The sequence below is a fragment of the Schistocerca cancellata genome, chromosome 2, assembly GCF_023864275.1.
Source record: "Schistocerca cancellata isolate TAMUIC-IGC-003103 chromosome 2, iqSchCanc2.1, whole genome shotgun sequence".
NCBI lineage: Eukaryota > Metazoa > Arthropoda > Insecta > Orthoptera > Acrididae > Schistocerca > Schistocerca cancellata.
In genome coordinates, this window is record NC_064627.1 from 433,629,537 (window position 1) to 433,647,088 (window position 17,552).

Here is a 17,552-nt window from a genome sequence, read left to right on the forward strand (position 1 = left end):
TTGATATAGTGTCATTTACTGGGTTCTCATTTGTTCCATAGCATAATTCAGAATGGAGGTTATACAACAACCAGAAACATTTCCTGCAACTTAAAATAAAGCCATTGATATTCTGAAGAGTCAGGTAGCTTCGTTACTTCAGGATGAAGTGGTTTTGTGAATGAACAATGTGCTGTAATTCATCTCTTGTAGCATAGTATCAAACTTGGTGGGACTTTGTCTCTAATGGGGAGAGAGAGCTGTTAGTGAAACAATTTTGCAAGGTGTGCCTGTCATGAAGTGTTGCAACCTAAACTGCATACAATTACACTAAAGGTTAAATTATAACACAGCAGCAGGTACAGGAAAATTGATCTTGGTTAATGTAGCTATGGGCTTAACAAGGAAATCATTGTGCATGGTAGAACTATTGGACTACAATGAGGAATTAGATAAGTTACATTGTGTGGTGCAGAGGAGTGTAGTATGTGCTATGAATATAGAGGGAGATTTATGCTTTCTGTGAGTTTTGACAATTTTGGCATAGATGAGGTTAGTCCACCAAAGGGTGTGATGGTTGTCAATTTGAATGTCTTAGAGAAAGTCTGTACTGACATGTCAAGTAATGACGATAGCCATAAACTACCATTATCATTTCTGTACTATGTGAGATAGTTAAACACTTGTTATCACTGTGCATAAAAATTTTTTGGATGGTACCAAGAAATATAGTTTTTGTTGTGATTATTGCTATCTCAGTGCAAGGAATATCACTGTTGCGTATCCCACCCATAACACTACAGAAACCTTCAACAGTTTGAGTCAATGTAGATACTTCTCAATCATGAATTTCAAGAGTGGCTACCACCAGCTTGAAGTAGTTTGAAGACATGCCAAAAACAGATACCATGGGGCATTACCAGTATCTTAGGGTGTCATTTGGACTGAAGAATGCACTGGCTGCATTCCAGACACACTTGGATGGAGGGCTTTGTGGTTGAAACCTAAAAAATTTCTGGTCTACCTTGGTGACTTAATTGTATTTTCAAAGGATATGTAAGAACATATGAGAGATTGGAACAAGCTTTTAAAAGACTGCAGTCTAACAGTCAGGGTCAATAAGTGACATTTTGCTCAAACAAAAGTAAACTATCTTGGACATGTAATTAGCCAGGAAAAAGTAAGAACTGATCGATAGCTAATATCAGCATGTCATGCCTTTGTTTACCGCAGACTGTGAAACAGGTACAGTCATTTTTAGGCTTCTGTAATTAACAAATTACAAAAAATTTGTGAGGCATTTTGTGTAAATTGCTGAGCCCTTGAATTGTTTATTGAAAAAAGGAATGAAATTCAAATGGTCAGCAGAGTATCAAGCTGCATTTGAGAAATTAAAACAAGCATTTTTATCAAGTCCTGTGTTGGTATTTCATAACTTCAAGCAACAATTCATCCTGTCTTGCAATGCAAGCAGTACTGCAGTTGGTTGTGCTTTGAGTCAAATTGTGGATTATAGTGAAAGTCCAGTGGCTTATGCGTTGGGGCAGTAGAACAAGGCAGAATGTAACTATTCCACAACAGAGAAAGAAATACTGGCTGTTAGTTATGGTAATACCTACTTTGTTATTTATAAAGAAAATGTTTAAGGTACATGCTTCCCGCAAGTGGCTGTTGGGATTAAATGACCCTTCCAATTGGCTGGCAGAGTGAACATTGAAGCTAAGCATGTTTAATTACAAAGTGGTGCATAGACCTGGATAAAAGCACACAAACACAGACACACTAAGCAGGAAAATTGGAGCTCTGCAAGCATTAGGTAAAAGCTTGTGAAAGTGACAGAAAGCACAAGTAGCAGATAAGGACAGTGACAAATGCAGTTGTGAATAACTTTATCAAATAGATATGCAAACCATTGGATCAGGGGAGGAAAATTGCAGGTATCTTCTGTGATCTTACACAAGCATTTGACTCCATGTATTATATCTTGCTTATTTACAAATAAGACAAACATGGGATTAAGGACAATGCTCTGAATAGCCTTACATCATACTTGCACAACAGAAAACAAAAGGTAACAATCACTTCAAATGCAGTGATTTATTATTGTAAATAGAGTACAGTATCACAAGGTGATCCTAAAGGCTCCATTTTGAGGCCCATCACATTCCTTTTCTGTGTAAATGATTTACCCATAAGGGTAAATTCCCCATCAGTTCTGTTTGCGGATGATACTTCTGTGATCACTGAAGATGATGATGAAGAGAAAATTCCAAATTCCATTTTAAGCACTCTGTATACACTAGAAAACTGGTTCCAGTTAAATAGCTTGGGCCGTATGGTACATTTCAAAACCAAACATTTGAAATGTGTGGGATTTAAAATAGAATACAACAATCAACTAATGGAAGAAGTTGTCACAACCAAATTCCTAGGACTAAATGTCAACAAGAACCTATGCTGGAATATATGTATTGACTTTCTGCTGAATAAGCTAACCAGTTTTGCATTTTACATGCAAATAATAGCAAATTCTATTAACATGAGCACACAAAAAATAGCATATCATAGTTATTTTGAATTGGTCATTAAGTATGCTATAATTTTGTGGGGAAATTCAAACAGTGTGTCTTGAATTCTGAAACTGCGGAAGAAAATTATCAGATAAATGTTTACTGCACAGCAAACAGGATCTTGTCACCCATTATTTCGGAAGCTGCAAATCCTGACTGTTCCCTTCATATAGTTTTATGGAATTAAAATCTTCCTACTCAGCAGACAAAAATTATTTGAGGAGTATCATTTTAACCACACATTTATTAACAAGAGAAATAAAAATAATTTTATGTTACCAACACATCAGCTGAAATTATATGCGTGTGCTCCATAGTATATTGGGATGCCAGTATATAACAAGTTAATGGGCAAAAACATATTTGATATGAAGCCAGAAATTTTAAAAACAAGGCTGCAGTAGATTCTGTCAGTAGAAGAATTCATAAAAGATGAATTGATGATTTGAGCAACGGATAATTGTTAGTTTTTTAATTGTATGTAATGTATAACAAAATTGTGTTATTACTGCTATATCTCCCATGATGAAATGCTTGACAAGAAATGATAAAGATACAGGTAAACAAGAACAAGTGTTTTATTATGACCACAGTAGAGAAGTATAATAACAAAGGAAAATTCTTCTCAATAAAAAGTAATACAACTTATCAGACACTAACAGGCACACACCTGGAACACACAGTGAATAAACAAAGTGAGCATTTGGCATAGTTGGCCATTAGGTGCATTCTGTGTCTCTTGTACTTGAATCAAATGATTTAGGTTATGTACATTGTGAGAATAATAAACCAAAATTCACAAAAAATTGGATATTAGCATTTGATATTCCTGATACTGTAATTGCAGGCCAGTTGTGTTGTTTGCTTCATATCTGAAAACTGCACACTAGTCCCTTCCATCCACAAGCAAATGTATGTACCGAGAGGATTCGTTGCACAATTTCTAAAATTTTGAATCATTATGTAAACAGTCAGCATTATTTGAGAGTCATACTTCAATGCATCATCTCTGCGCATAATTCTGAAGTACATATGGGTACAGATCTTTCACAATATGAGGTTGTATGTGGATGCCATTTCTTTTCAAGGTTCAGAAACCTAAATTATGTGCTAATGAAGAATCAATGAAGAAGTTCACGAAATGGGTAAGAGAGGTCTGACAGAAGGTTTAACAGATGAATGTGAAGGCACTCGAATGTCAGGAACACACTGGCCAACATACTGGAAAATTGCCACTGTATCAAATGGCCCAGCAGGTTTTACTGAAGGGCAGAACAGAGAAGTTTCTAAGTATCTGAGACCTTATCATGTGTCAGAGATGACATCACCAATAAATGTGAAGGTGCAGCTTCCAATGAAGACATTTATTATTCATGTCATCTGAGTCAAACCAATCAGTGGAGAATTAGATACTTTGCCACAGATTCCATAACCACAGGTAGTACAGAATTAAGCGTCTATGAGGGCCAAGAAGCCACTAGTTAAGAATGATTGGGATACAAGCAACATGCTGTAGGCACTAAGACCTCATAATTGGTAAACAGTATTTAGTTTCTTTTGCATTGAAATGTCTTTTTGTCTTGTTCTTTCTCGGACATTGGGGTTTATACTATTGTGTTTTGAGGGTTTGTTTCTTGTTTTGTACTAGGCAGGTTAGGAGTTGGCAATGTTATGTTGTTTGGTAGTGTTTTTCTTAGGCACTCACATTTTTTGAATGTGGGAAAGGAAGTGATGAGAAATTCCTTTCTCTCAGGTGGTGTACCAACATGGGCAGCTAGGAAGAATTTGGTAATATTGCTGATCACACACCACATCCAGAGGGGAGTAATGGGTATTTGTTCAAACCAGTGAAGAGCTAAAAGTCTTGGAAAACAGGGAAAATTATGCTCTAATTTTCGTGGAAGAGCTGTGGTGTTGTAAGCAAGACAATATCATGGTCTGTTCAACTAGGATGGTCCAGAATGACATGCAAGCATGTGACACGCAGTTGTTCCTGGGGAAATCTGAAGCCACAGAGTGTCAGAGGGAAGAACTGCTGGCTGGGGTGGCCGTGCGGTTCTAGGCGCTACAGTCTGGAACCGCGCGACCACTTCAGTCGCAGGTTCGAATCCTGCCTCGGGCATGGATGTGTGTGATGTCCTTAGGTTAGTTAGGTTTAAGTAGTTCTACGTTCTAGAGGGCTGATGACCTCAGAAGTTAAGTCCAATAGTGCTCAGAGCCATTTGAACCATTTTTTAGGGAAGAACTAACCCCTATCCACATTTTCAGAGAATGGGCAGACATTGGATTTATTCGGTATTCATTCCAGATGTTATAATTCTGAATTATAATGGTAAGGGGAAGTTGCAGAGTATTACTAAGATGAAAGTAAGGGACAGTGGCATCAAAACAAATTGTATGGTTTATGAGATAGCCAGAACACCTCTCTGCGTTCCAGCCATGATTGCAGGTACAACAATGACTAAATTAAGCCAACCCTTGCTGTTTTGGCCATAGAAGCTGTTGGAGATACTACCAGTTCAGAACCCGACATTTTTGAATGATATCTTAAATCCAGATATCACTCATTAGATAAATTTATGGCATCACAGAAGGGCCGCATTTCCACAAATGAGACATTGCAATGCAGTACTGAGAGAAGCAGAGTAACCATGTTATGAGTATGATCTTTACAGCTACCGTACTGTAACAATTCTCATGACCATTCATGTAATTTCTATTTTTGCAAGCGAAAGACTGAATGACTCTTGCATCATTTACCTGTTGCCTGGTTTAGTAATTTGACAGGAAATAATACTGAGTAAGTCAATTCATGGATCTATACATTAGTAAATAAAGGATAAAAAGTCATCTGGGAATTTGTGTAATAGATTAAGGAATTTCATGTAATGGATTATGCTTTGTGGAATTAGCTTTAGTTAGAGGCAAAAAGAGATCCCATTTAATAAAAAATGGGGGAATGTTGCACAGCAAAATAATACTACAGTGAAGAATAAAATTTTTGAACTGTTTCGAATGACATCCAGGCATAGCATGCCTGCCTGGAATGCAGTGATTTCGTAATGAGTATAACACTCAGGGGTGCCGAATCACAAAGAAGCAAGGGACACATTGCCACTGACTGTGCAAGAAAGCTTCAGGAACATCTTGATATGGGGGAGGGGGGGCTTCAAGTCTGCAAGTTGCTATTCATGCTGATCACAATGATAACTGACTGAAGAGGAGGGCCAGGCAGATCTTCCATGGATGAGAAACTAATCTGTCTAACTGCATGCTGTTTGACTTGGGAACAGGGCACCTTGTGCTGATGCACCACTCAGTGTGCACCAAGAAGGAGACTGAATCACTGTAAAACTGTCAGCAATAAATGGATGTTAATTTAATGCTGTCTCATTAATGCCTTGGGCATGAGACAGGTCCAAACCACTGTCTCTCTAGAACGAGATTTTTCACTCTGCAGCAGAGTGTGTGCTGATATGAAACTTCCTGGCAGATTAAAACTGTGTGCCAGACCGAGACTTGAACTCGGGACCTTTGCCTTTCACGGGCAAGTGCTCTGCCATCTGAGCTACCTAAGCACGAATCACGCTCCGCCCTCACAGCTTTACTTCTGCCATTACCTCGTCTCCTCTGTTTGACTGTCCTGAACCGTTGTTGGGGGTGACATCCAGTGAACCCCTACACTATATTAGCATAAAACATGTTCAATAATTCTCTAACTGTTTGATATAGGTTGTAGAAGCTAATGATTAAATGTGCCTGTCAAAGGAACTTTCTTGGCAATAGGAGTGACATGAGTCATATATTCCAGTGTGTCATATACAACTTGAAGCTTTTTTTCTTTTTTTGAAGGTATCTTCACATCATATCCTTTGATAATCATCTTGTTCATCATGTGTAACAGTCCTTTTAAACCTTATTTCTTTCTTTCAACCATAAGGTTGATGTCATGTGCGAATGAAATGTTGTATCTTTTTTCTGCAGTACTTTTATTCCTACTGTAAAATTTTGCTTCACTGTCTCCATTAGATCTTCCACACACAAATTAACTGAAGAGATGATACAGCTTAATCCACCTATTGTTGATGGTATTATCTAATGTATGATTATTCTTGGTAGTTCACTAAAAATAGCAGAAAATGAGTATTCCTTCTCAAGTTCCTGTGCTATTTGTGAAGCTCAGCTAATTGGTGCCATACAGTTCTTCATTTTTTCTTTCTGTTTTTCCAAATAAATAGTTTAAGAGTCTCAGATGTTAAAGTGACTGACAGTTTTTATACTTATATACAAAAGTGTGTATTTGTGGAAATGTGGAGGAATGTCAATTATTTTCTATGCTTCAGACAGCAGAATTAAAAAAAAAAAAAATCCTCCTTACTGATCCTCCATTGACTGTCATTGTTCGAATATCTGCTGCCGCATCAGGGCCTGAATATCTCAGTACACTATTTAATTTAGGATGCATCACAGGGTCTTCTATTTCTTTTGCATTAACTTCCTTCTTTTTGCCTTTCGCTCTGCTGGAAGTTTCTCTTTTTTGTACAGGATTTAGACATATTTGATATCTGTTTGTGGTTAGTTTCCCATGTGCAACTGTAATTTGTTTGTGTCAAAGTGTGTTCTATATGAAAACAATGTACATGTTGTCATTGTATTTTCGATTGCAAGATGGTTGATATTGATTGAGGTTTGGAGGGGAAAAAAAAGGAATGCTCATTCCTGCACAACTATTTGTCATTGTGTATTAGAGCATAACTCTTTTTTGAGACTGAACTGTGTCTTTATGCTGTGAAAAGTTTTATATTATTTATTTATTTGTTTATTTATTTATTTCATGTTCTGTAGATCCTGGAAGTGAATGAATCGCAAGGATATGGAATGTGTCAAATTGTACATAGTTTGATCAGCTCTGTGGCAGTTTGTGAGTAGTTTGTTGCAGATGTAGATTTTCATTCTCGTAGAAATTTTCATTTTAGGTACATTTCCAATAGGTCATAAATGCAATATGTTTTAATGACATGGGGTGAGTCAGTTTATAGGTTATTAACTTAGTTTTTATTTAAATGCTGGCAAAATGCTGTGTTTCATTGTAACATAAATTTTATCAGCTGTCTTCACCCTATTGTTTCTAGTCCCATGTCATATATTGTTTGTTATATTTCTTGCCTCCCCAGTTGCTGGTATTTGTTTTATTTATGGCCTCCACTCTGTTTCACTTCTCTTTCCTAACAAGTTTATTTACTTGCTTTTTGTAATCTTTTTTCCCTGTTCTTCTTTCACAGAATTGTCTCTTTCATATAATTCTATAGTTTGGTAATTGATTCATTTGCTTCTTTTCTCACACCATAGTAACCTTCTTATGTATATACTGTCTACCTCTACCCAGAATTAATCTTCTTTGTTGAAGCAATTGAATTTCCTGACTTTAGAATGTCCCCTGTTGTAGTTTATTTTATTGTTTATTAACATGTTGCCTGCATCAAATTAGTGCTTATAAATATTAAAATTCAGTGCTCTGCATATTACTATATTAAAACATGCAGTCACAGTCAATTACATATTCAGCAGTAAGCATAGTGGATAATCTGAAAATCAAACACAGTGCTCTAACTGAAGGTTGTAGTGAAGATGACATGGCATTTCTTTCCTCAGATCCGTTACAAAGTGTTAAATGTTTATCTGTATCATACAGATTGATAATAGGTATCATAATTATATCACAAGTATTACTTATGACTGTGTCACAATGACTTGCTTCCTATTTTCCACCTTTTTCTATTCAGCCAGTCTCCATCTTAGAGACCTCTGACTGTCATTCTCTCATAGATGTCTTTCTTCCATTTCGTACTAGTATCCTTTCTTCTTTCTCCCGTGTGGAGTACATTAGCATATTTGTTGTGGACTGCTGTTGTTATTCATGCTTTCTGGAGACTGAGTCACAATAGCTGTTTTCTTTCAGTTGCATCAATTATTTTCTTGCTGGTTCCCACAATTTCCCTATATCATGTTATTGTTTACATGGATCAATTCAAAATACTACAATTTCTTGTACAAAAGTCCATTCCCAGTGCCAGTTGCCTTTCTCTCTTCTTCTTATTCAGCTCCCATGCCTCTGCACCATATGTAGCAATACTCTCAACAATTTTACTGCACTTTTCCTTTGTCCTATTTTGTTATTTGTATCAACTGTGCATCTGCTAGTGGATGACAGTGATACTTCCAAATATCTGAAAGCATACAACTTTTGATTTTTGAAATTCTCTACTTAAACACTACTAGTGCTGCTTGGATAGAAATTGCTATATAGCTTTTACATATGTGTGTAATATCCCCACACCTATCACAATCTGTTTTTGAAATGTTTTCACAGACTTTTTGAGGGACCACAGAGACTTAGTGAGTCATTTTGCCTTTAGCTGTTTGTTTCTACATGAGGTTCTGTAAATAAATATGTCATCTAAGCATGAAAGCAATTATTTTCGAGGGTCTTTTGGGAATGTTTCTCTTCATAAGCATTACAAAAACTACTTCATTGAATATATCATACCAAAACGAAAAATATCACACATGTTCTAACATTGTATGCAGGAGGTTTCCATAAGAGCATGTAAAAATTAAACAGGAGATAGAGGATGCTCCACTGAAAAATATGAGATAGGCGACCTGGGGTCAGAGGAACCATGTGAAGGAAGTAATAGGAATAAAATCACATTACTGTGTAGTTTTTTTTAAATTTAAGTCAGTTACAGTTAACTGCAAATACTATCACTGACTCAATGAACACACCATTTGTACTGTATCTTAAATAATGTGCTGAAACTGATGGCCATCAATCTCAATGCTGCAAGCATGACATCGGCAAACAAGATTCTGACACAACCTGTGTTTCAAACCACACCACAGGCAGCTACCATTCTGACAACTAATTCCATCTCTGTATACACTGGGGTCTGATATACAAGTGATTGTAGATATCGCCATAGGAAATAATCAAGGGGATTCAGGTCAGGTAACCTCGTAGGCCATGGAATTGGACCTTCCCTTCCAATCCAGTGACTAGGAAACACAGATTTGAGATGGTTGTGGACATATACACTGAAGTACGGTGGTGCACCATCATGCTGTATCCATATCCTCTCATGAACAGCCAAGGGTACGTTCTCCAACAATTCAGGTAGAACTCTTTGCATGAACCTCAAGTACAGGTGGCCATTCAGATGACCAGCTAGAAGATATGGCCCAATGAGATGGTCGCCTATAATGCTGGCCCAGATATTCAAGCAAAATGTGCTTGATGGTGTGCACCTACTACAGCATGAGGGTTTACCTCATTTCACACATGGCTATTCCTGCTGTTCAAAATATCATGACAGTTGAATGGGGCCTCATCAGTAAACAGTATGATTTGGAAGAAATCTGGTTGATCAATCCATTGTTGGAGCAACCACTGACACAATGTGACCCTTTGGGTCAAAGTCAGTCACAAGCATTGCATGGATTCATTGCTGGTGATATCAGTGTAATTGTTGTTTGTGGATACTCGCCACATGCTAGTATGTGCAATACTCATTTCACATGCAATACAATGAGTACTTGTTGTGAGGTTCACTGCAACACAGTCCAGCATTTCCTCTTCAAAATTGAGTGTGCAAGTGGTCGTCATGTTGCCAGGTCTCTTGTTTCTTCGTTCCAGTAAACACATTGATCAAGAGAAATAAGAACCTGACATGATAGATGATGCCTGTTAGGAAATCATTCCCTGTACAGCCTTTCAGCAGCGGGAGCATTGCAACGTACTTCCCCATACACAAGGTGCATGTCAGTGAGTTCTGCAAAACTGTACCGGTACTGCTCCATTGTATTGTACTGTACATCTCTGAATGGCACTGAGTAATGAGTGGGTATGTTGTTGATTCATAGCATGTCCTGTCATGGGACAATATAAATGCGGTACAACAGAGCCACCGTATGGACAAGTACAACATAACCTGGAGGGACAATGCCTCTCTCATTGCGACACACCAAAATATCTTGGAGTCGAACTCAACCAGCCTCTCATCTTCAAGGATCACTGTTTGGACACAAACACGAAAGTGAGTGCCAGGAGCAACATCATCCGCAAGCCTACATGTAGTTCGGGAGCGCAACCCATGGTTCTCCGTACATCAGTACTAGTATCACATTTCTCCACTGCGGAGTACTCAGTGCCTGTATGGCAAAAATCCACCCTTGCAAACCAAGTAAATATAGCTCTGAATGAGGCAGGACACATTGTAACAGGCTGCCTCCACCCAACTCGTACAAATCAGCTGTACCAATTTATGGGCATAGCCCCTCCTGACATCAGGAGAACAGCTGCAGAAACTGAGAAACAAAAACAAGAAACAGATCCCAGGCATCCAATGTTTGGACACCACCTCCAACCTAAAAGACTTAAATCAAGGACGAGTTTTCTACAAACGACTGTTCCAATCCCTTTACCACATAAAGCTCGACGAGAAGAACTGTGACGAAACTTGGAACCAGGAAGACTGGGGAATAGATCCAGGGAAGAACCTACAGCCAGCTTCAAACTTCCATACATGATCCAAAAAGCCTTGAATAGATTAAGATCGGGTGTATCACGTTGCAAAGTAAACCTGAAGAAATGATGCTATACCAATATAGACAAGCTCCTTGGAAGTAAAGAACTGCAAGATCCACAACATTTACTAGTCTGCAGGAAACTGGTTGAACCTGCACAATACAGGACCTACTAACAGCAAATGACAAGGCCGTTCAAACTGTGATGTACTGGGCTTTGCATGGGATGTAAAGATTGTAATCCCAGACAGAATCATACCAGCTCTTTTGAATGAACTTTGTTTTCTGTGTTTTTGTATTTTACTTTATTTGATCTTCACTTCTCTCACATCCATGTACTGTATTGCTTTATGTTTTATGTTTTATCTTTATTGTAATCTTATAGATTTTGTAAAAGTGATGTCTTGGATATGACAAATAAATAAATAAATGAGCAAGTAAAGTAAACAAAACCTGCATCATGACTTCCTAATAATCAGGCTTGTCCTTCTTGTTTCCTCGCAGGAAATAAAGGATGTACATGTAAATAAACAGCACAATATGTGTACAGTTGTTTGCATGTTAGTTGTAAATAAACTGGAAAACAGCAATGCAAGACAAAGTGGTAGACAAGTTTACTTCCATATCTCCAGCTGTCTTCCCCAACCACAGGTTCTCTACCTCAAATTGTCCAGTAGAGCATTCTCTATGTCCTGTTACATTCTTGCATGCTCTTATAGAAATACACTGTATAGCACATCAAATTATATGTACAGGGTGATTAAAATTAAAGTTAAGCTTTCAAAACACCACTGGTCAGAATGACGTCAAATTTCAACAGAATATTGTTGGAGAAGGGGGAAAACGTGTGGCAGAAGAAAACAAATAGTGTGGAAATTGATCTATAGATGGTGCTGTATGTCTCTCTCTCTGTCTCTCTCTCTCTCTCTCTCTCTCTCTCTCTCTCTCAGGCCCTGTGAACCACGTGCTGCATCAATGATCTGCTTCCACCACCTTCTATCTCTCGCAGTCTCTCTCTACCCTATGAGAATTCCTAATGCTGCAATGTCCTTCTCTTTGTCATCTTTTCACCTTGTACTGGGTCGGCCCAATGATCTTGTTGCCTGGAGAGTTCCTTCAAATGGTTTCTTGGTGATTCTGTTGTTTCCATTCTAGCCACATGTCCAGCCCATTGCAGTCTCTATCTCTCGCAGTCTCTCTCTACCCTATGAGAATTCCTAATGCTGCAATGTCCTTCTCTTTGTCATCTTTTCACCTTGTACTGGGTCGGCCCAATGATCTTGTTGCCTGGAGAGTTCCTTCAAATGGTTTCTTGGTGATTCTATTGTTTCCATTCTAGCCACATGTCCAGCCCATTGCAGTCTCCTACTTTTTAATTTCTGGATGAAAATGGGTTACTTCATTAACTGATAAATTTCATTGTTCTTTCGAATTCTCCATACACCATTCTCCAACACAGATTCCCAGATTTTTCTCATTACTTTTCTTTCGAAAAAATTCAGTTTTTCTCTTTCATTCTTTCTAAGCGTCCAGCTTTCTGAACCGTAAAATCCTACGAAACATCCTTCTTTGCTATCCATTCAAAAATACCCATGTGCATGAGGTACTTCCTGATGACTTGCCGGCAAGAAAGACCTTTGCTTTAGTATTTCTTGCTCATGTGTAAGTGGACAATTATGGGCCATGGAAGGTTTTGTGGACAGACGAAGCCCACTTCCATGTGACAGCATATGTCAGTACAAGGAATTGGTGAATATGGGCAATGGAAAATCCACATGCAAATCAACCAGTACCACTTCATCCTGAAAAGGTCACTATGTGATGCGGGTTTACAGTAGCATTTATCATAGGGCCATATTTTTTCAAAGAGACAGGTGCTTCCGGTCCTGTTACCTATACCATCACTGGTAAGCGCTATGAGTGTTTTTTGCGCAACCACATCATTCTAGCTCTCCAACAGCATGAATGAGATCATTTTTATGCAAGATAATGCACCTTCGCACATTGCAAACCCAGTTAAGCAGCTGCTGAAGTGCCATTTCGGAAATGATAGAATTATCACCCACCGTTTCCCTACAGCTTGGCTGTCACAATGACCTGATCTTAATCCCTGTGACTTCTGGCTGTGGGGCTGTCTGAAAGGTGTTGTGTTCAGTGTTCTGACTGCAAACTTAGCTCCATTGAACGGATACATTGTGCAACACATTCTGAATGTGACCCCGGAAACTCTTCAATCAGTTGTAGAGCATGCAGGTTCTCAATTTCAATTTGTTGCAGAAAACAGTGGACAGCATATTGAACTTGCTTTGCACCAGTCACACGGAAATTAGTAATCTGGTTTGATTTGGATTGATGCTTTTTATGGATTGATACATTTTATGCAATTTTTGGCCTCAGGACAATTAAAAACCAACATAATTGATGCTTTTTATGCAGTTTTTGGCCTCAGGCCAATTAAAAACCGATGTGAGTGATGTTTTTTGTGTGGTTTTTGGCCACAGGACAATTAAAAACCGATTTTCCCCATCTGATGTGATATGACCTTGCCGTGGTGGATGGGCTTACGTAACTAACAGTATCACACCTGTTCACTCATGCACACTGAGTAGTACAGTTGGTTTAGGGTTAAACGTACACCTTAGGCATTGTTGTATGATTCATTTGTCATTTGTAGTCAGCCACTATTAAATTATGATGCTTTCAGTGCCATATATTGCTACATTTTGTAACTATTATTTTTCTTCTGCCATACGTTTTCCCCCTTCTCCAAAAATATTCCATTTGCAATTTGACATCATTCTGACCAATGGTGTTATTTCTACAGTGGTTTGAAAGCTTAACTTTAATTATAATTTCTTGAAGTAATTAACTCTGCAAAATGAGTTTTGGTGTACAAGCAACAAGTAAAGCGTATCGTCAGTCAAGTTGATGAGGCTGTCTTGTTATTGTCCAGCAGTGTGGGATTGTATGGAATTGTACAGAATTTGGAGCCCTCTACTGACCCTGAGAAACTTACATTTGATAAACAGTATTATGAAAAGAAAAGTTGCTACGCACCATATAGCAGAGATGCTGAGACAGATAGGCACAACGAAAAGACTGTCACAAATAAAGCTTTCAGCCAGTAAGGCCTTTGTCAGAAATAGACCACACACACACACACACACACACACACACACACACACACACACACACACACACACGCACACACATACACACACACACACACACAGGCGCAAATGCAACTCACCCATATGGAGACTGCAATCATGTGTGGGTGAGTTGCACTTGCGGGAGTGAGTGAGTGAGTGAGTGGTGTGTGTGTGTGTGTGTGTGTGTGTGTGTGTGGTCTATTTTTGATGAAGGCCTCACTGGCTAAAAGCTTTGTTTGTGACAATCTTTTTGTTGTGCCTATCTGCGAGTCAACATCTCTGCTATATAGTGAGTAGCAACTTTCCTTTTCTTGATATTGTTACATTCCATTCTGGATTTTCCATTGTTTGATTTTTACCTTTGATAAACTTTGTCAGTTATTCATGCTGTATTTTGGCCATCAAATTCATGTGGTGGCATCACAGTTGAAATTTAAGCAGTACCACAAGTGCCGTGGATAGTCATATGTTCTGTGGATTGCTGACATGTAGGGGCTTTTGCACAACAAGTGTCTGTTTGAGTGTCCCCAATGTGCTGCCTCATAAGCAGGCTTACTAATAGGCTCGCTAACTATGAATGTGATATTCTAGTTAACACCTGATCCATAGGTAGAAACTGGGGCATTGACCTTTTTTGTCCCACTCTTCTTTTGCTGCATTCACTAAGATTGCTGAATCTCATGAGCTTACTGCTGTGGCAATGGATGTACTTTCCAAAAATTAAAAAATGGTGATGTTCAGCACGTGAGGTAAATAGCCCCTGGCACGCTGTAGTGTGTGTCAGACAGACTTGCCTTCTGGTGAGCTGCAGTGTGTTGATGCTGTTGATTTGAGTGCAGTGACATCACAGTGCTGCTCACCTTTGCCTTTATTGGGCTTGGTGTGTACGCATCAACTGAAGCTTTGTAATTCCCACTCACAATGTTTTTCAGGTTCTTTGTGTTTCTCTCCTTCAGCACCTCTTTCTCTTCAATGGGCAATATGGTGGTTTTGCCCAATTGTCATTTGGTGCATATTCAACAAGATTACCTGCGTGTAGAGGTCAAGTGTGCAGTTCACTGCAAAATGTGCCACCTGAGTACAGTTTTTGAAAGTTCGTGAGTCACGGGACAGTTTTTGGAGGCTCCAGTGCTTTCCTTAGACTCCGAAGCAGTCAGAAATGCCCTGCAAGCAGTGCCCCAGTGTGTTCTACTGTTATTGGATGTGGATGTAAATGACAGACTCCTTTCTGCCTGCCACCAAAGCCTCCTAGCATTTTATTGGTGCAATTCTGTCCCATCAGAACCCAGTTGGCACCGAGACTCCACTGCTTGTGCATCGAATAAGCTTTCTGTGGCATGACATAACTACTCACAGGTGGCAAAAGAGGCACTGGCTATCATTTATGGCACTAAGGAGTGGTTTTCTTATTCAGCCCTCCCACTAATCTATCAGCTTGGACCACCAACTGGTTGTGGAGTGGTCCACTGCCCAACATGCTAGTGCAAATGCAATGTCATGGTTGTCAGCTAATCCTGATGTGGAGTTAGAGCAATACAAAGCTCTAGTTTCTACCTTGGTCAAGCAGTCATTGTTGGAGTGTCCTTTGACGGTTACCATGACTGCTGAGCTAATGTTCTGGAAAATTATTTCCGCTGTCCAGGCAGGTTGGCCAGAGCTTGTGAGAGGAGATTGAGTTTGTTGTATGTTTTTTTCTGCTGCGGGATTGGCTAAACATTTTCCAGGTGGTCCACATGCATGCCATGGAGGAGCAAGCTGTCATTTGGTCATCCCTCCAGCATTGTGTGCTCACCTACTCCATGCACTGCATGCATCACACTAAAGGCTTTGGTATGGCATCACGTCTACTGACTGGCAATTGATCATGATGTTGGGCAGATCCACTGACTCAGGTGTTTACATGTCGGCAGTGATAGACCTCTCCCAGCAGTTCGTACACTAATTTCAACTATTGTGAACCAGTACTTCACCTCATGTCATGCTCTGTTTTCTGCGTGCTATTGATAATCATCCACATTTGTCAAGTTTGTGTTTATTTTCATGCTTTGTCTCTGTATGGTCTTCGGACTCCCTGCTGCCCTGCTGCCCTGTAGATTGACTCATGTATTGAGTCTCATTCCCTCTCCCGGGGTTCACCTCCCGGTTTGTTGTCGAGCCACCATTGGCTCGTATAGTTTACGTTCATGCCAACAGTGACAGCTGGTGGCATTTTTACACCTTGTATGGATACTATAAATTTTATGAATATTTATTTTTACTGACATAAATACATGTTTATCTTTTCTTTGACTTTTATAACTATGAAAACAATCAGTCTTTCCTTCTCATCCCATATGGTAAGTCTTCCCTGACCTGCAGTTCTGGGTGACTTTCCCAAAATCAACCCCTTTTTCTAGACCTCTTCAGTCCTTTTACTTTGCCCTTCTTTCTTCTGCTTCAATACTTGTGCCTGAAGAAGGAGCCACTGGCTCCGAAAGCTTGCCAATTACAACCGTCTTTTATGTGGGTGTTCTGCTGCCACTTAGTGAGTAGATTTTTTATCCATCAAATTAAATAACTGTCTTTGACTGTGTATCTTTTGCACTGTCCACAGGTTTCAACACTCACCTATATGAATACAATAATTTGATATCATTTTAAGCCCATAATCAGTTTGGTTTTCATTAGACATTGATTTCATGAATTACAGTATCTGATTATGAGATAAAGCAAAATTCTTGAATCACTAACTGAAAGTGTCAGTTATAAAAAATACAAACTATAGCATCAAGAAATATTTGCATATTAATTGCTAGACAAATTCTTTACATTCCTAGCTTTCGGAACAAACATTTGTTCCGAAAGCTAGGAATGTAAATTTTCGGTTCTGTTTTATGTGTATCTATCGGCTGTACTGAGCTGAGGTAAGTACTGGCCAGCCCCTCTATCTCTTTGTTAGTATTTGTTTCACATCTTTATATGAGATTTTCCATTAATCATTTAGACAAATTCTTTGTATCACATATTATTTTATAATCTGGGTAAGAAAGTTACACTTCACAACCTATCACATGTGCTCATTTCATGTAATATTCCTCGTGCGTATATATACTTTGTTCATCGCAAGTATTATTGATGCGAAAGTGCTATAATGAAACAAAGAGAAGGGAAAAGACAACATGGTTATTCAGAGATAACTGTGATCCCATATTACATTTATTAGAATGAGTAGTATGGCAGGGATTCTGATACTATGAGAAAAATGTAAATATAGCTGTCCTTTAAGATA

General features: G+C 38.8%; 1 protein-coding gene across 1 annotated transcript in view; it reads left to right on the forward strand.

Annotated features, from left to right (window-relative positions):
* Window positions 1–17,552, forward strand: part of LOC126154773 (coiled-coil domain-containing protein 40) — a 241,992-nt gene that overhangs the window by 75,770 nt on the left and 148,670 nt on the right. The window lies entirely within an intron of this gene.